Source organism: Prionailurus viverrinus, chromosome F1, assembly GCF_022837055.1.
Source record: "Prionailurus viverrinus isolate Anna chromosome F1, UM_Priviv_1.0, whole genome shotgun sequence".
Lineage (NCBI taxonomy): Eukaryota > Metazoa > Chordata > Mammalia > Carnivora > Felidae > Prionailurus > Prionailurus viverrinus.
The window spans coordinates 31,830,518-31,850,024 of record NC_062577.1 but is presented as its reverse complement, the minus strand read 5'-3'; positions in this window follow the sequence as shown (position 1 = coordinate 31,850,024).

Below are 19,507 nucleotides of genomic sequence, written 5' to 3'. Positions count from 1 at the left end.
ACAACGGGAGAAAAGAAACCTGAAATGTGGTTAATGGGCCAATTTGGTGACCCGTTTGGGAGCCCAGACATTTTGCCTCCTGCCAAGCTCTCTTGAATTTGTATGATACAGAAACAGATCAGGAAAAGACTTGCAGGGCATGGCGGGAAGAGTAAGTCCACGCATTTGCTCATTCTCTTAAGGAGAAAAGGGAAAAGGGGTAGTTTTTGTTTCTGTCTTTCAAAATCAATTCCTCCACCTCCTAGGCGTGAGAATTACATAGCACTGTCTTTTGTTCAGAAAGCTGGGAAGTGTCCCAGCAGGAATAGGTCAAGTTTTATGTAAGAAAATTTGACGAAATAGTCAGGCTTTCACCCCAGCGCTGTGTGTTGTCTTAAAAACTTAATAAATATTAATTACATGTTAAGTCTTGCCCCATTTCCTTTTACAGAGCTAACACACCTAAACCTTTTTCTTTTTTTTAAAGTAGGCCTCACACCTATCGCAGACCCCCACGGGGGGCTTGAACGCATGGCCCCGAGATCAAGACCTGCGCTGAGATCAAGAGCCAGATGCTTCACCAACTGAACTACTCAGGTGTGCCATGTCTGAGACCTTTTTAAGTCTGCAAAGAAAGGACTATTTTTTTCTCTTATAAGAACTCCTGTAGCATGACTTGGCATTCTATATGTTTCGTGTTTTCTTTCTAATTCTGAGGTTATGACAAAATTGGACTATGTTTTAATATCTAACTGAATTGGGGGTTTTGGGGGGTTTTTGTTTTGTCTTGTTTTGTTTTTTGTTTTTTACCACGGGCAATGAACAAAGATAGATCTGACAGGGAAGCAGAAGACCCGCAGAGCAAGGAATTCCGCTCAGAATTGTCCAACCTTGGATCTCCTTCCCCTTGCCAGATCACTCCGTCTTAACCGGATCGTGACAAGCGGAGAATTGCATCCTCGTTGGGGCCTTGTTGCTTTCACCTGTGCAGCATTCCCTCTCCTCTCCTGACAACAAACACCTAATTCACTTGACGAAAACCCCTTCCTCACCCTCAGTCCCTGTCATTCGAGCGGTGGCTTCGGGAGTAGACAAATGACCTGGGCTAGCTCGGCCGGAGCATCCGATGCCCTCACCTCATGGATGGACCCGGGGACGGATGTGTGATCCAGCCCCAGCCAGGCAACACTATCCCCATTTTGTAGGCCATGATGAAGAGTTTAAGGATGCGCACACACCTAGGTTAGTCCAATAAAAATCAATCCCAGGGTGATCATTTGAAAGGGGATTTCCTTTTGGGTAGGCTTAGAGCTGGAAAGTCATATGCCTGGAGCGGATGGAGGCCACTCACAGAGGAGCTCTGCTTCGGAGTGAGGCCACCATGAAGAAGAGCAGAGTTAAGACTTAAGAGTCAGGACTTGAGCCCCTAGTCCAGCCATGTCATGGACCGATTTTACCTCTGGACCTTCCTGAGAAGTTAGCCATGTGCAGTTATCAATGCTACCATTGCTTCCAAAACATGATTAGTCCATTCAACAAGGATTCACTTAAAAAAATATTTACTTATTTATTTATTTTGAGAGAGAGAGAGAGAACAAGTCGGGAAGGGGCAGAGAGAGAGGAAGAGAGAGAATCCCAAGGAGGCTGTGTGGCTCGATCCCACAAACCATGAGATCACGACCTGAGCCGAGATCAAAACTCAGTCATTTAACTGACTGAACCACCCGGATGCCCCAACAAGTATTCACTTTTGTATCTTTTATTATACTTGACTATTTGGAAATTTTAACAAGCGCCGGTTTGTTAAGTCATTTAATATGCATTTAGGGAAATAGGATAGGAGAAAATTGGAATATGTACATTAAAAAAACCACGTATAGATGAATGAATAAGTGTCCCAAGAAATGTGTTGAGAGAACTCCAACTCAAAACCCACTCAAGAGTACAAGTGATCTGGGAAAGCTCCACTTGGGTTGTAGATCTGAATTAGACCCATAAGGAAATAGGCAGATTGGATTTGTAGGGGGTAAGAGAAGAACACTCACAAGAAGGGAACAGTATTGGTAGATATCCAAGACATGGAGGGGTATGGTGAGTGGTGAAAGCTTTGTATGGCAATGAATACGATTGGAGAGAAAAAGGATAAGGTTGGGTGTAGAAACAGGGAAGTCTTGAATTTGGATGTGACCCAGTTGGTGCTGAGAATGCTGTGGTCTCACAAGCAAGAATTCCGACGCCAGGGTGATATTTTGCAGAGCCTTGTGTCGGTAACGCAGACTTTGGAGACGAAGATGACAGACAACTGGGCAGAGGACAAAACAGGGAATGTGTTGCACAGATCTAGGGATGTATCGATAAAGATGTGTTGGCTGAGGGATCGGTGAGCAAGAGAGAATGTAAGACTTTTGAGCAAGCCTGACGATTCCTTGGGGACTGACCAGAAACACTGGACGAGGGCAATAAAATGGCAATGTCAAGGTTTTAATAACTTTGGGATACGAAAAATAAGGGATGAAAGATCTGCCTGAAAGGAAAACATATCAGGCTTGATTTAAGATGTTATGTGGGGCGCCTGGGTGGCTCAGTCGGTTGAGTGTCCGACTTCGGCTCGGGTCATGATCTCACGGTCCGTGAGTTCGAGCCCCGCGTCGGGCTCTGTGCTGACAGCTCGGAGCCTGGAGCCTGTTTCAGTTTCTGTGTCTCCCTCTCTCTCTGACCCTCCCCCATTCATGCTCTGTCTTTCTCTGTCTCAAAAATAAATAAACATTAAAAATAAATAAAAATAAATAAAAAGATGTTATCTGGTGGCAAATTTCAGTTAAAAATTCCTACCTACCGCTGGATCTGTGGTTCTACAGGTGAAAGGTAAGGCTGAAAATTAGAATGGAGATCCAAGGATCACTGTCCTGATGTCTTTGGCCAAAGTCCTCAGAAGGGAAAATTCTCTAAGGGCACGACGATAAGCAGAGAGGAGCCCTGAGTGAGCCTTGAACCTCACACAGGCAGCACTGAGAAGGAGAAAGGAAATGGTAGCCAGCTTTGGAGTCTCGGGGAAGGAAGATTAAGTATTGCAGAATTTCTAAAAGCTGCGGTGAAGGGGTTGTCAAGATAAAGCAGACTGTAATTACACACCAAAGGGATGTATACAAGCGAGAGAAAGAGGGCAAGTGAGATCTGTTAACTTACTGTGAAAAATGCTTTTCTTGGGGCGCCTGGGTGGCGCAGTCGGTTAAGCGTCCGACTTCAGCCAAGTCACGATCTCGCGGTCCGGGAGTTCGAGCCCCGCGTCAGGCTCTGGGCTGATGGCTCGGAGCCTGGAGCCTGTTTCCGATTCTGTGTCTCCCTCTCTCTCTGCCCCTCCCCCGTTCATGCTCTGTCTCTCTCTGTCCCAAAAATAAATAAACGTTGAAAAAAAAAAATGCTTTTCTTGGGAAAAGGGCCACACATACGTGAGGGAAAGGATTTACACGGGCCAAAAAAGGAAACCCAAAGCAGTTTGATTGGGCAGAACACTGCCTTTGAAATACATTTCCCCCGACCATTGTATATATATACGCGCTTAAAATTTTATAGTTTGTAGCCACGTATAGACACGGACACAAATGCATTAGGAGGGTGTCTAAATAGTCTGTGTGGTGAGCAGAGGGAAAAGGATGCTATAAAAGCCATCCAGACAGAATTACTCTGCATAATGACAGCATGTGTGGCTTGTTGCCATCGGTGGCACAATGTGTGTTGCAAACCAAATCAAATTTTTGTTTCAGTTTTCTTTGCTCTGATCTCGCAAGAAACACACCGAGAAACCCGCGATCCCTATTCAAACACACCCCAAGACACCCACTGAGACTTCTAAGGAACAGCACGGTCGGTCTGAGCTTAGACCCTCAAAGTTAGCACCGTGGTTTCTGAGGTAGGAGATCTAAGGCATAGAAGCTGATCCTCTATATTAATGGAGGGATGACTTCACAGAATTTTCGAAGGATAAAAACATCTAGACACACATCCACGTCGACTGCCTTCTCATACACACATGGAGACAGTCACGTTTAATAAGATCCAGACTGATCTGACTTTAAAAATATATATATCCGTGCTTTTAAAATAATCCGTGCTGGCTTCAGTTCAACCCTTCAAACAGTAACTAAAGTCAGCCCATCTTCCAGAATATGTATTTGTTTTGCGTCCCTGAAATAGAGTCCTTCAGTCTCCTACAATAGAAGGGTCTGTGAAGCTGAAGTTATTAGGTACAGTTTCCTGCACCTTGGAAAAAATGATCCAGTTCGAAAGGGGTCGAGTTGCCTATCTCCTGCAGCGTGACCTGTCGCAAGGAGTCGGGTTAAGGGGAGGCGTTGCTTTCCATTGATTTTGATAATTCCCTGGGCCAAAGCCCAAGTAGATATGATTTGGAGATGCTGGGATAGGCTAAGAGGACTTTTGGATTTCATCCCATGCTTTAAAAGAAAGGATCATAATGTTTTCTGGGCCCCCTTCCTGCCAAGTCCCAACTAAATAAAAAAGGACCTTGAGAAATACACCAGAGAAAGAAAAACAGGTAAGGGAGACGTGTGACCAAAAGGAGAAAGACAGGAAGGGGAAGAACTGTGGGGTGGAAAGAAGGAAAGACAAAAAGGAGGGAGGGAGGGAGAGTAGGAAGTCAGGAAGGTAAGGGATTTCATGAAAGAGACAGAGAGAAACAGAGAGCCTGAGACAGGGGGTCATGGGGGAATGGGGAGGAGAGGTTGTCTGGAGTAGCTCATCTGAACAAAATCAGACTTCCCACAGGCAGCCGCTCGGGTGGCTCAATCCATCATTCACATCTCAGGCTCCCACGATCAATGAGAAAGTCAGTCATTTGGCCATCCATGTAACATCAGAATCATTAAGAACCGAACACCAGAGGCCAGCGTATTGAACTCCTCGGACGGTGCACCAGAGGTAAGGAATGCCAAACGAGCGGGCTCCACACGCTGTGCTTCGGGGACTGTGTGCTTAGTTGGGGATGGCGTCATTTTTCTTGTGCTCTGAAAGTGTCCTAAGACGAATCAGGTTCTTAAGAGATGGCTTTCATCCAGTCGTTCCCCTGCTAAAGAGAGCGACCGCAATCACTTCCCATGGCACGCACGGTCAGGTCCACAACCCCTCGTGGCATCACGACTCTCCTTAATCTGTCCCCAGTGACCTTCTAATTGCCAAATCCATTAGGTACTTCTCAGGCTCTCTCTCTCTCTCTTTTGCATATGGTGCCGGCGGTCATTCTCTCTGGAACTTTGCTTTCCTTGGCTTTCAGACAGCATACGCAGCCAGTCCTCTCCATTGGGAAGACCGACCGTCCCGGTGTGCCCAGGACAGAAGGGTTTCTGGCACTCGGGACTTTTAGTGCTAAGACGAGAAAGTGTCAGACAAACTAGTACAGCTTGTCACACTTCGTGAATCTTCCCTGCCCAGCCCCCAACATGGGCTCCTTTTTCATTTTTTTTTTCATTTTTTTTTAAAAATGCTTATTTCTATTTGACACAGAGAGAGTGCACGAGCAAGGGAGGGGCAGAGAGAGGCAGAGACAATCCAAAGTGGTCTCCAGGCTCTGAGCTGTCAGCACAGAGCCTGATGCGGGGCTTGAACTGAGGAGCTGTGAGATCATGACCTGAGCCGAAGCTGGACGCTCAGCCGACTGAGCCACCCAGGTGCCCCATCTGGGCTTATCTTCTAACCTCCCCTCAGACGGCACATTTTCTGGTGTATCTTGTTCACGGGGCATTGAACTCTTCCTCTGCACTGGTGAGCTCAGGAGGACCTCAGGTTCGTCAGGGGCCTCTCAGGGTCCCATCTGCGTGTGATAGTTTCATGTATGCTCTTCTCCCAAAGTCGTTCTCAATAGTCCTATTGATCTTTTGGGGGCTAACTTCAGTGTGACCTGTTCCATACAGTTTCGCCTGATTTCTCAAGCCATTTCTGGTGTCTTTTTACTTAAACTCCCTTTAACAGAGACTGCACTCTGCACCCTAGCCCTCAATCATACCGCATCCTGAAATGTTATTTAATTTTGTACATTTCTTTGAAACAATGGTGTTAGAGACAAATAGAACCGAGTTTCAAGCAACGGATTGACCAGTAATTCCCTGACACCTACTGAGCTCTTCCTTACTAGGAAGGGCCAGTATTTCAACTGCTTTATATTGGGCCTCATTTATACTTCTACGACTTTACGAGGAACCGTGTTACAGATGGGGGAAATGTGTCTCCAAGATACGAAATAACATGCCTGCCGAAACGCGGAGGGTCGGGTCACGCGTGAGCCGTGTGAACCCAGAACCACGCTCTCAGCTACTGACTATTGTTGGGTTTCCGTGAAAGCAAGCTTAAGTATGCTGTGACTATTTTCCAGAAGATCTCTTTAATACTCTACCGTCGATACGAGTAGTGACCAAATCTTTCCATAAATTCTCTTCTCATTCTCTCATAATCCCCCCAGAACGTCTGAACAGAGCCCCGAGAGACCCCAGGCCCATTAGAGCTTGATGCTAATGTATCGTATAGCACGCTTGCCCTATGCTCCCCCCCCACCCACCCATCTCCCCGTTTGGCCTCAAACCATTGTAACCCCTCCCTCCCCCTCCCCTCCCGCAAATATTTTATCTTCCACAAGCAGCTGGAAGGAGAGAGGCGCGCGAGGAGCAGACTGGGTCAATCCTGTTTAAATATTGATCACAAACATCGTTAAAATAAAAGTCTATCGACTCCGCCGGTGACTTTGCAGCTTCAACACTTTGCAGAATGCAATATCCCATGTGCGGCGACGCCAAGCTACTTGCTTGAGTTATGATGTTAATAAGTGAGGCTCCTCCTCCGGGAGAGCGCTGGTGTCCTGAAGGCAGCTGCAGAGACGAGCCAGCCCTTTGGTCTGGGGCAATTACAGTCGTTCCCGGAGCCTTATAATCCCCGTAGGTCAGTGCTCCTGATGCTACCATTTCACCTTTGGAAGCTGCGTGGGCATGCTTCCAGGAGTTGGAAGTACGTGTCTTTCGTGGCCTTGAAAACACAAGGGTGACGTGACGGGATGGGGATCGCGAGGGATCTGGCAAAACTGGGCTGAGTCCATTCCTCTGCAGCAGTTTCCAGGCATTAGTCTCGGCTCGGTAACCTGGAGGACTTGTGAAAACACAGATGGACGGGGCCGCCTCCAGGGTCCCCATGTAGAAGAACTGTGGCTGGGGCACCTGGGTGGCTCGGTCAGGGAAGCATCTGACTCTTGATTTCGGTTCAGGGCACGATCTTGCGATTCATGAGATTGAGCCCTGGGTCAGGGTCTACACTGACAGGGCGGAGCCTGCGTGGGATTCTCTCTTTCCTTCTCTTTTTGCCCCTCCCCGTCTCACGCTCACTCTCTCAAAATAAACAAACGTAAAAAAAAAAAAAAAAAAAAAAAAAAGAACGACTGCGGCTGGGTTCAGGAATCCTCATTTCTCACAAGTTCCCAGGTGATGGTGACGCTGTGTCTTCAGGGGCCACACTTGAGGACAGTACCAGCGTGAACAAAGACGGCCACTGGGCACCAAACCGGGGTGCCCCCAGCGTGCTTTCGGGTGCTAGGCAGGCTTCCATTTTTCAGCTTGGAGCTCATTGAGCCCAGTGATTTTCAGACTCTTTTACTGAAACCCATCACACATAAGATCCCACGTGGAGGTCCTTGCTGAGAGCGATAGACCGGTCTGCATTGGTCGGAGGGAAAGCAGAAGGCCAAGGACTTCCCAGCAGAGCCCTGTGACTGTGGGGACCATGGTTTGCTCCAAACGCCCTCATTCTGCAAATAAGACAGCCAAGAACCCACAGGTAGATATGACCCATTTCCCTATTTCCCAGAGGATCTATTACATCTAACGGATAACCGACCACTCCCAGGAGGATAGTTACGGTGGGCGAAGGTACCTTCCAAGAGAAAACGCACCTACTCATCACTCTTGTGGGAAAATCTGTATTTTTCACACTTAATGGATGGAAGAAAGAGGGCGGTGAGGGCTCGAATTTCTGAAGGCTTTCTCAAGTGGCTTGGCGTGGGAATTCACTCGGTTTCAAGAGTATGTCCAGGCTGCCTATGACTCGGACGTCTAGATAGACAGAGACTGCGGTAAAAGGGTGTAACTGAACGGAAGAATGAAGAGGGGTTGGCAGGCTGAGGCATAGCCCGGGAAGCCGGAGGTCCATCAGGCACGGAACAAGCACATAGTCATAACTGACACAAATTGGACGACGGACAGATTCTGACAAAAGGAAAATGACAAGTTGGTCTGCTTTTCACGTCTTCCTATGTGGGAATGTAGGTAATTGGGCTGATTGGTTAGGAGTGGCAAAAAGGCTAAGTACCAGAGCAATTCAACAGAAGACAGTCAAGGGGCAAAATTCTGTTGATCTATCTCCTTTTCTCGCTCTGGTCTGTTTCTCCCTCCCGCTACCCCTTGGAGTCATGGCAAACCCAGGGATCCTGAGTCAGCACATTCAGATAGTTGCCTTCTGGGTTCCCAGGAGGAAATCTGAGTAGAATCTCATGCATGAAAATTTTCCCTCTAAGAGGGAACGCGAAGACAATAGGAAGGTCACCATTAACTAGTTTAACACTGACAGAGTCGCAAGGAGACTGTTCTTTTCTTTTTTAAGTTTATTTTTTATTTATTTTGAGAGAGAGAGAGAGAGAGCACATGTGAGCAGGGGAGGGGAGGGGGCAGAGAGAGAAGGAAAAAGAGAATCCTAAGCAGGCTCCATGCTGTCAGCGCAGAGCCCGAGGCAGGGCATTAACTCATCAACCGGGAGATCATGACCTGAGCCAAAATCAAGAGTTGGACGCTTAACCACCTGAGCCACCCAGGCGCCCCCCAAGGACACTGTTCTATGCGCTGCAATGCCAAGTGGCCCCAAGCCGGTGACTCAGGTGACAGAGAAAAGCAAGGAGAGTTTGAGCCTCACGTACATTTGTTCTGAGAGGCAGGACTGGCTATTTATGATGCTCTTGCCCCCATATGCGGAGAGGAGTGAGTGGTGTAAGTTGAGTTTCCGTCGTCTGGTTTAGATCGGGGGCTGCCTACAAAAACGACGATAAAGCAAGTGTGTGTGATCCCCACCCCCCCCCGCCCCATCCAGCAGAGGTGATCCATTTTGTCCCCTTCCGCCTTTCTCAGTCCCACAACCAACCCTCTCCACTGGGAATTTGTCAGGAGTCCTGCAATGTGTTGACGCGCCTTCCTGCGGCTCCTTTCCCTACGGTGTTTCCAGAAACTACCACTCCTCCCTGAACCCTGAAGATAAACCTGGAGTTGAGACCTCAGGCCCAAACGCTCCTTCAGGGGTACGGGACCCTTATTTAAGACAGCTGACACCCTGAGCTCCGCTTGAATGACAAGTTTATGCTGCTGCTATATTACTCATAAAGAGTGAATAAATAATAATTAAAAGACCAAATCTCTTTTAGGGAGACCAAAAACAAAAAAAAAAATACTGAAAAGGATCCTGAGAAACCATTTCATCTGAACAGGGATGGGTATGCGCTGCCGTGCTGGTCTTCAAATACATCAAGCATATCCTTGCCTCAGGCCTTTGCACTTTGCTTTTTTACAGAACGCCCACCCCCCCGCCCTCCCAGAAAGTCATATGTATTTCTCCCTTCCTTCATTAAACTTTCTGTTCAAATGTCAATGCCCCGGAAGGTTTTTCCCTAACCCTCTTTCCTAAAATGGCACCCCGAGTGACTTACTCTCTATCTTGTAGTGGTTATTCTAACACCTCGTTTGATTTTCTTCTTAGTACCTAACATCCCATTCTGTTTTCACATTTTCGAATTCTTTCTGGATCATGTCTACGTAAGCTCCATGAAGAGAGGGTTTCTTTGTCTTCCTCCGCACTATACCCCGAGGACCTCATGGTGATTTGCACACGGTGGGTGCTCAGTAAAGATTTGTTGAGTGCATGAATTCAAGAGTTATTGCTGTCAGCTCCCTTTTTGGAAGCCTCCAGAGAAAAAGAACCTGCCTTTCTAAACTGTAACGTGCTACATAGATGTATATTATTACTAACCTATTTGTCTCCGGTTTTAAGCTCTTGACATCGAAGAGTATTCGTCTTTAACTTTAAAGTATTCCAGTCCAAAAAAATTTTGGTTTTTTTTTCATAAGGGAACACTCAAGTGGCAGTTAGCCTCCTCCTTCAAAGACAATAAGAGCAAAGTCCCATTTTCTTATGACAGCTGGCATGTTTGATAACTTGCTTCTCAGTATGAGGGAGGGAGAAGGGAGCCATATTTCCCCCAACATTCCCAGAATTACGAATCGTGGAAATGGTCTAATTCCATTTGTATATTACCAGGGATCCTATTTACTCCTCAGCAGCCCAAAGAGAGGCACTATTCTCCTCCTTATTTACTGGGGAAGGAAGCCGACTCGGAGGGCTTAAGTGGGCTGCCCAAGATCCCAGAACCTTGGCAACTGGAAACAGAGACAGCCACTGGAAAGAAGCAGGCTTCCAACTCAGACATTCAGGCCTGGACTCCAGGGCGCTTTCTTTCCGCACTGCCTCTGCCGGGGCACGGGATTTCCAGGGAGGGTGGAATCAGCTCTCCATTTCCTACCTGGGCGCTCACCTAAAAAATACCTCTGCATTTTTCTAGCCGCCCTCGGGATACAGAAACAAGCAAACGTTTTGTCTCCTCGCACCAGCCTCTGCAGCCGAGTTCCAACAGTCCAGAAGGAGACAAGCATCCAGAAATCAATCAGAGACCATTAACAGACTGTGCTTGCTAATAGTCTAACAACAAACAGTAAATCCTGCTTGCAGCCTAGACTCACCATGCTGGCCCAGCAGGGTCATTTCCTCGGCGGGGGGCTGGGGGAATGGAGAGACAGGGAGTAGTGTCGCTGACAAGAAAGCCGGGCACAGCCTCAGAGGAGCCAAGGCCAAGGGGATGCCTCCCCGTCAGTGGTGCCCCCTCCAGCCTGGGGTGCTTGCTGCGGGAAGAGCATGAATTAACCAGGCGCGGAAGGGAGGCTCCGTCCCAGCTCTGCCGGGTGTGAAGCTGTTGCACCGTAATTGCCTGACTCAGGGCTTGTGGCCAAGGAGGAGGTCAGGTGCCCGGGGCCTTCTTGAGTTGAAAAGCACAGTTATCGCGGGCGGCTGCTGCTTTCCCGGTGGGTGAGATTCCTTTTAGGAAACGGCTTATCAGGTGATACCCCACACAGTCCGTGGGGCGCCGTTCTTCCGCTTCTGGTCTCCAATATTAATCAGGCAGGGGAGCTCGGTGATGGCCCAAACCCCAGAAGGGACTTGCGGGGGGTCCGAGAGGGAGGCAGGCTAATTTACGGAGGAGACTGTGGTCTTCGGAAGGCAGAATCCAGAAAGTGGAAAGTAAACGCTGCCTCTTTTGAATGAGAATCAGTAACTGAAGCCTTTGCGAAGACCTACCACGTGTCCAGGAAAATGCGCTATACGCTGTTGGGGGGGGGGGGTGCAAATAAACACGAAGCGTGGCCCTTGCCCTCAGGGAGCTAGAAGACTAGGTAGGGGGAAACCGAAATATGGGCCGTATGTAAACAAAACACAAACGCCACCGAGCACTGAACCGGATTCGTGGTAAGTGCCAACGTGATATTGAAGACGCGGACATTTGGCATATTTAGTAAAGGCGGAAAAGATTCGATGAATGGACAGGGAAGGCATGCCTCCTGGCGAGATGTAGCCCACACTGTCCACCTTGAATAGTGGATGAGGGTCGACTAGATGCAGACAGGTGGGGGGCCTTCAGGAGACAGGAAGATAACGATAAGAAGACGAACGGAAGCCGGTCCGATGATGACATTAGTAAATACTTCGACAGCTTTTCATCGTGTACGGTGCACTTTTACGTATTCAGCCCTCGTAGCTAAATTTGAGATAGGCTGCTTTGAGTAGATGAGAAGTCTAAGGCTTGGGAAGTGTAGAAAAACATATTTAATATTACTCAGTTGATAGGTATCAGAGCTGGGGGGGAAAATCCAGTTCTGTGCCTTTTCCTATAATAATCCAGAAGACGTTCCAGCCTTTTTTTCTTTTCTTTTTTTTTTTTTTACTACAACCCAGAGCTAGAAATACATTTTTCATCATGACCTGGTACACACATGTTATCGCTTCGTATCCTAGTGCTTTTTGCCTTGACCGAGTGACGCGGCTCCTGATCTACCCTGTTCTAGACCGTCGCTACGTCAGATAGTTTGGGTTGCGTCAAGACCACCACAAAACTTAATGGCGTAAACCAACGACTGTGTAATTTGCTCATGATGTTGTTGGGTGATTTTTTTCTACACCAGTAGTACTCAACTAGGAGTGATTTGACCCTTGGGGGACACGTGGCCATGTCTGAAGATATCTTCCTTTTTGTAACTGGGGCAGTGGTGTTATTGACATCTAGCTGGGAGAGACTGGACGTGCTGCAAAACATGTACAGAGCAGCCTGCACCCAAAGAATTACTGGGCTCTGAGGTCCACGATGCCAACACTGAATAACCTTATTCTTGACTGGGCTCGGATCTGCTGACCTTAGCTGGGCTCGCTCATGAATCTGCGGTCAGCTGGTGGTTGGCTAGGGGGGTAGGAGGTTGGCTGGTTCTGGATGGACTTCAGTCACATAACAGGTGGTCAGTTTGCAGTCCAGGGCCCAGATGACTGAGGCATGTGTCTTTCTTCTTCTATCAGCTTGTCCAGGCTTATTCACATGGTGATGGTCTGAGACCTTTCAACAGCTTCAGAAAAGGACAAGTTCCAATGCCCAAACATTTTGAAGTCCTTGCCTGTATTGTCCTTGTATTGTTCCATTGGCCAACGAATCTCGTGGAGGCAAGAAAAGAATTGTGGGCCATGACTCTAGAAATCTACCACAATTTTGTTAAGAGAAAATGCTGGTCATGACCTAGTAAATTGATCTCATGACTTACAAATGGATCACTACCTCTAGACTGAAAGATCCTATTTTATACTAGACCCTTTGCAAGCTATTCAGTGGGATTTTTCTTCTTTCTTTCTTTCTTTTTTTTTCTTTCTTTCTTTCTTCTTTCTTTTCTTTTCTTTTCTTTTTTTTTTTAGTTTTCAGAATATTGGACAATGTCATAAGCATAGTAGGTGCTCATTATATATCTTATGAATGGCATTAGAAGTTAGAGGTGCCAGAAGAGAAACTTGCCCAACTCTGCAAGATAAAGTTGGCTTATTGAAGCAGAACCAGATTATGGCACCTGTAAAATGCCAAGCAAGGTAATATCATTAATTCAGTTGGCAGGATGAAGACTGGATCTACCAGATTCTTTTTCTTTCTTTCTTTCTTTCTTTCTTTCTTTCTTTCTTTCTTCTTTCTTTCTTTCATTCTTTCTTCTTTCCTTTCTTTCTTTCTTTCTTTCTTTCTTTCTTTCTTTCTTTCTTGAAAGAGAGAGAGAGATAGTGCATGCACACGCATTCACATGAGCAGAGGGAGAAAGAGAATCTTAAGTAGTCCCCACACTCAGCACAGAGCCCAACGGGGGACTCGTGACTGTGAGATCATGACCTGAGCCAAAATCAAGAGTCAGGCACTTAATCGAATGAACCACCCAGATACCACTGAATCTTACCAGATTCTTTTTTTTTCTTTTTTTTTTCTTTTTTTTTTTTTCAACGTTTATTTATTTTTGGGACAGAGAGAGACAGAGCATGAACGGGGGAGGGGCAGAGAGAGAGGGAGACACAGAATCGGAAACAGGCTCCAGGCTCTGAGCCATCAGCCCAGAGCCTGACGCGGGGCTCGAACTCACGGACCGCGAGATCGTGACCTGGCTGAAGTCGGACGCTTAACCGACTGCGCCACCCAGGCACCCCTTACCAGATTCTTAATCAGACTGACTTCTCTGGATTTTGTAGACTCTCTCATAACTGCCTTTCCCTTCTGGTTGATTTATTCATTAGTAACTAAGTTAAAATTCCTAGGCCTTCCCTATCAAATGAGGATATATGACAAAAAGGAGGTTTTTACTACAAAAGGTGGTTGGGAGAAAAAAAAAAACACCTCTTAGAAAGTCAAGAAGTTGTGACCCTGCTAGCTTTCTCAAAGAAAAGTTTTGCTTCTTCTGGAGAAAACATGAAAACCCGTGGGTATGAATCAATGAATGCTTTCTGTTAAAAGTTCAGAAAAGTTGGCTTGTGGTTCATGGAATTAAGCAAGGTGTATTTTGCTGCCATGGAGAAGTCAAGAGACTCCTGGAAGGTGAGAGATGGGGAAAGAGGTCTGCTGTATTCTGCTTGAGCTGTGACCTGCCTTGTATTGTAGGGCAAGCCAGAGTTCCTGCTTAGGCCCCAGTTTCCTCCTCTGTAAAGTGGTGGGGATCCAATGGGCACAAGGGTCCCTTCATTGGGCGGTTTTGAGAGCGCGAGCACCTGTGTTTCTTGCGGCTGGGAAACCTTCTGACCTTGGCTCCTCCCTTCCGTCATTCTTTCGGTCACCAGGCACTGTCCTGGCTCGTGAGCAGAGTGAATTCTTGACGTCAGTCACAATCGTCCTGCCTACCCCCCGCAGGAGATTGCAGACAGAAAATTAATCCAGATCTTTAAACCAGATCACCCTCCATACAGCGTCTGACAGGGAAGGCCTCCCACTTCCCTTCTGGTTCCCACATGTCACAGAACCTGTTGCCACATGATTCAATCCCCCGTTCCCATTAAACTTAACCATCCCCTTGAAAATGAATGCACAGTTAACAAAGTGATAAGTTGATGCTTAAACTTTCAGCAGATTGCTTCCAGCTAATCTCAGTTAAGTGGCAGACAAAATCAGAGGCACTCTCGGCTCTCCATAAGCTCCAGCGCCCAAGAAAATGAGTGGGTTCCTAAGGGAAAATCTTGGTAATGTTTCTTCTTCCAGAAGCTGAAATGGAGTGGGCATAGGGTGGGGACAGGGAAGACAGGAGAACAAGAAGAGACGGCCGGCTACATTGTGGACAAAGGTAACTGTGTAGCTGCAGGAACGCCATTTAACCTCTCTGAGAGTCAACTTTCCTTTCAGTAACACGGGAATAATGATATGTTTGTTTCAGGACTCTTGTTAATTTACGAGAAGTAGACAGCCAGAGAGCAAAGGCATTTATCCAATCCTTGCATTTCCTCATCACCAGTGGAAATCAAAGAGGAGACTGCCTGCCCGCCCCCCCCCCCCCGCCGGCCCCTCCTCAAGTGTATTTGAAAGTCTTTTTAACAGAGAAGAGGCAGAGTTGTTTGTATTTTGGGAGAAGATTTCAGCTTTTGAAGGGAAATATAGTGTGACTCAACATCTGTCAGATACCATACAAACCATGAGCTCACGGTGGCTTATGCTTCAACATTAGATTGTGTTCCGTGTCCTTTGATGACGCTGCATCTTTTTAAAAAAAAATTAACATTTATTCATCTTTGAGAGACAGAGAGAGACAGGGTGTGAGTGGGGGAGGGGCAGAGAGAAAGAGAGGGAGACACAGAATCCCAAGCAGGCTCCAGGCTCTGAGCTGTCAGCACAGAGCCCAACGCAGGGCTCGATCTCAAGGACCGCGAGATCATGACCTGAGCTGAAGTCGGACGCTTAACCGAATGAGCCACCCAGGTGCCGCAACACTGCCTCTTTTTTTATTTATTGTGGTAACAGAAGTTACTATTTTTTTTTAACCATTTTTAAGAGTATAGTTCAGTGGAATTAAGTATATTCATGTTTTTGTGCAGCATCCCCACTATGCATCTTGAGAACATTCTCATCAACCCAAATTGAAACTCTGTACTGGGGAAGGTGAAATAAAATGGAGTCACTTTGATCAAGGGGTCTGAAATGCAGCTGGGAGACGTGCTTTAGGCAGGTCCTCACTGAGTGTAACTCTGACACTTTGACTGGCAAATGCCCCAAGGACTTTGCAAGAATACCTGTAATTTGCTACAGTAACCGATTTTTGCTTTGTGATAGCTTTGGCAATAAATGATGTTCAGCCAAGTGTAATTTCCTGCCACCAACCCCAATCAAAATTCTTTGTAAATGGTGTATGCAAGCATGCCTTCTTTGTCTTTAAACACCCCTGACTTTTGCTTCCAAGTAGGGCACCATTTAAGTGGCTGCCCAGATCTGGGTACCCCAGATTGCAATTCTTTGATCCCAAACAAATGCTTTGGCTTCATTACTGCCTCCTGACAATTTTAGGTCGAGCGTGTCTGTTAACGACTCCCATTCTCCCCTCCCTTCAGCCCCTGCTAACTACGGTTCTGCTTTGTGTCTCCATGGATTTGACTACCCTAGGTGCCTCATGGAAGTGGAATTACGCAATAGTTGTCTTTTTGTGTCTGGTTTATTTAGCATAATGTCTTCAAGGTTCATCCACGTAGCGGTTCATGTTGGAATTTCCTTCCTGTTTTTGTAAATTGTTTTTAAATGTTTTATTTATTCTTGACAGAGAGAGAGAGAGACAGAGCATGAGCAGGGGAGGGGCAGAGAGATAGGGGAACACAGAATCCAAAGCAGGCTCCAGGCTCTGAGCTGTCAGCACAGAGCCCTACGTGGGGCTCGAACTCACAGACCGCGAGATCATGACCTGAGCCGAAGTCGGACGTCAACCGACTGAGCCACCCAGGCGCCCCAGAATTTCCTTCCTTTTTAAGGGTGAATAATATTCCATGCTATGTCGATGCCACATTTTGTTTATCCACTCATCCATAGAGGGACAGTTGGCTTGGTTCCATCTCTTGGCTACTGTGAATAACACTGCTATGCCCGCTGGTGTACAAATCTGTCCAAATCCCTCTTTCAATTCTTTCAAGTATGTTCCCAGAAATGGAACTGTTGGATCATATCATTCTATATATAACTTGTTGAGGAAGCACCGTGCTGTTTTCTGCAGCAGCTGTCTCATTTTGTGTTCCCACCACCCATGCACTGTCACACCATTGTGAAACTGTGTTTATAATAGCTACCACGATCATAAGCAAGCATTACATTAAAGTCAATGTGAAACAGGCAACAAGAGTAGCAGTTATTTAATCCGACTTCAAGGTCTGAGAGCTCTGCACACGTCCCATCTGTAAGTAAGGGTGCTTATTTAAGAATAAAATGCAAATATTTTTTTTTCCGTCAGCTGAAGTGCATTATTTTTAAATGGCTGCCTTTGATTGGTACATGAATATTATTGTTTTGATGTTTATTTATTTATTTTGAGAGAGAGAGAGAATGAGAGTGAGTGGGGGAGGGGAGCAGAGAGAGAGAGAGAATCCCAAGCAGGCTGTATGCTCAGTGCAGAGCCCGGCTGCGGGGCTCGATCCCATGACTGTGAGATCACGACCTGAGCTGATATCAGGAGTTGGACGCTCAACCGACTAAGGCACACAGGTGGCCCAGGACATAAATATTATTGAGTATTTAACGTAACTTTAGGTATGTAATAACCTAACTTTAGGTATGTATTTAACCTAACTACTTGATAAGAAACAGGTCTTTTTCTTCGACCTGGAGACACCAAGAGAACAATTACGGGACTCTAAGAGTGCCACGAACTAGGAAAGTCTGGAGACTTCTGGCTCAGAGCATGAGTGTGAAGGAGGCTGTCTTAGAAACCCTGGGGCTTTCTCCACTCTCTCCTCAATGGTTTAGGACAAGGTGCTGCTACCTGAATCTTCCAGAATAGAAACAGCTTCTGTCCCACTTCAAAGTGCTACGAAGCTGAGGGATGCCTGCAAGGCACGGAGTTGCTTTTTCAAATTGGGGCCAAATAGCTCAGTCCTTCTGCATTTGGTAATTTGGGTTGTACGTGCTAATAACGATTATTAAATTAGCTAATAGTACAGGCAAGTACATCTTAAAACACACATAACCCCTGGGCTCTTTCTTCTGTGTTAGGAGAACTAGCTTTAACTATCTCAACAGCTCCGACTCGATCGGACATAACAGTTGTCTCTCCAAGACAAAGTGTCAAATCAAACTAATAAAAACGTATTTCAGAAGTCAGTTTCTCTGCAATGTCCCTCACTCTCCCAGCAGAGAAGTGTGTTTTCTGCACGTGGGCCTATGGTTTTGCTCAGATGCCATTCAGTTAAAACACTTTCTCCACTGTATTTTGTTACTTGTCTGTACATACTTTCTTTTGCTCTAGCAAGTGAACTCCTGGGGACAGAGACTTTAACTTATTATTATCACTAAGGTCTTTGTTCTAGCAAGTAGTAGTTTAATTATCTGGGGGGGAAAACAGTGGAATAAAATAGTAACTTTAGACCTAGAAGTTCTACTTGTATAATTTTGTCACAAAGAAATAAGAGGAAATATGTAAGCTTTATGGACAAAGATGTTCTTAGCAGCATTATTTCTAATCTAAGAAAATTATACTTAACTTTAAGGGTTCAACAATAGGAAGATGTTTAATTTAATTAAACCATCATACATCTGTGTCATGATCAGGGGGCCATTAAAAGTGATGTTGGTGCAGAGTTTATAATAACAAGAAAATGCTTATGTTAGTATACAAGTTTCAAAAGGTCGGACTCAAAACTGTGCTTACAATATGGTCTCGATTTTGAAAAACAAGCACCTTTGCACTAGAAGGGAAAAAAAAAACCTTGGGAGAAAATAGATTAAATCTATTTTAACAACTATTGTCTCCAAATAACGAATACTTTTCTTCCTTCTCCCCTTGTAACGTTTATCATGACTTGTCGAAACACGAGACTTAGTTTATGATACGCTCCTCTCCGGGAATACCTTTCTTTTTCCTTTGTGTTTGTGGACAACTCTCTTGAGTTGGCCCAAACCCTAGCCCTTCTTTCGCGTCTTTTCCATCTGCTTCTCTGACCTCTTACTGCTGTTGTCATAAAATTTTGAGCTAAAAAGGGTGCTGAGTTTTAGATTTCTCTTTAGTATCTCACAGTCAGTGGAAATGCAAAGCAGTCTGAATCTGGAGGCAGGGTGCCCAACTGTGAATTTTCATCCTCTCACTTATTCCCTGAGTGGCCCTTTATAAGTTCCTCATTCTCTTGGTGCCTCGTTTTCATTATCTGTATATACAGCCTTATCTTGTATCTAGAAATAAGCTTCTTACAGGCAGAGACCATGTCTTCCTTGCCCGTGATTTATCCTAAGCCTTTGCTGTACAAAAAGTAAGAAAATGTAAATTTCAGTTAATTACATGTGATTTACCTAGGGAACATCATCGCACTGGCAGTAGACATATTCATAGACACGAACTACTTTGCCGTGAAGTAGATCAGTAGTAATTGCGACTGGCTGTATTTGGTATTGCGTTAAATCTTAAAGGTCATTATTTTTTATTTACCTGTTAGAATTCATATAACTCCAGGAAGACTCTCATTTGCTCATTTCCTGCCCAAACTTTCTACTGAATTCACATTAGGTGATAGTCACTATTCTAGCTTCCGGGGATGGAAGTGGTGCGAAACAGTTCTTGCTTTCAAGGGACCACTAAATTTCAAGGAATTTAGTGGTCATGGTAGTGGTGGGCACAGATAAAGGTGACAGGCGATTACGATGCAGTGTGATAAG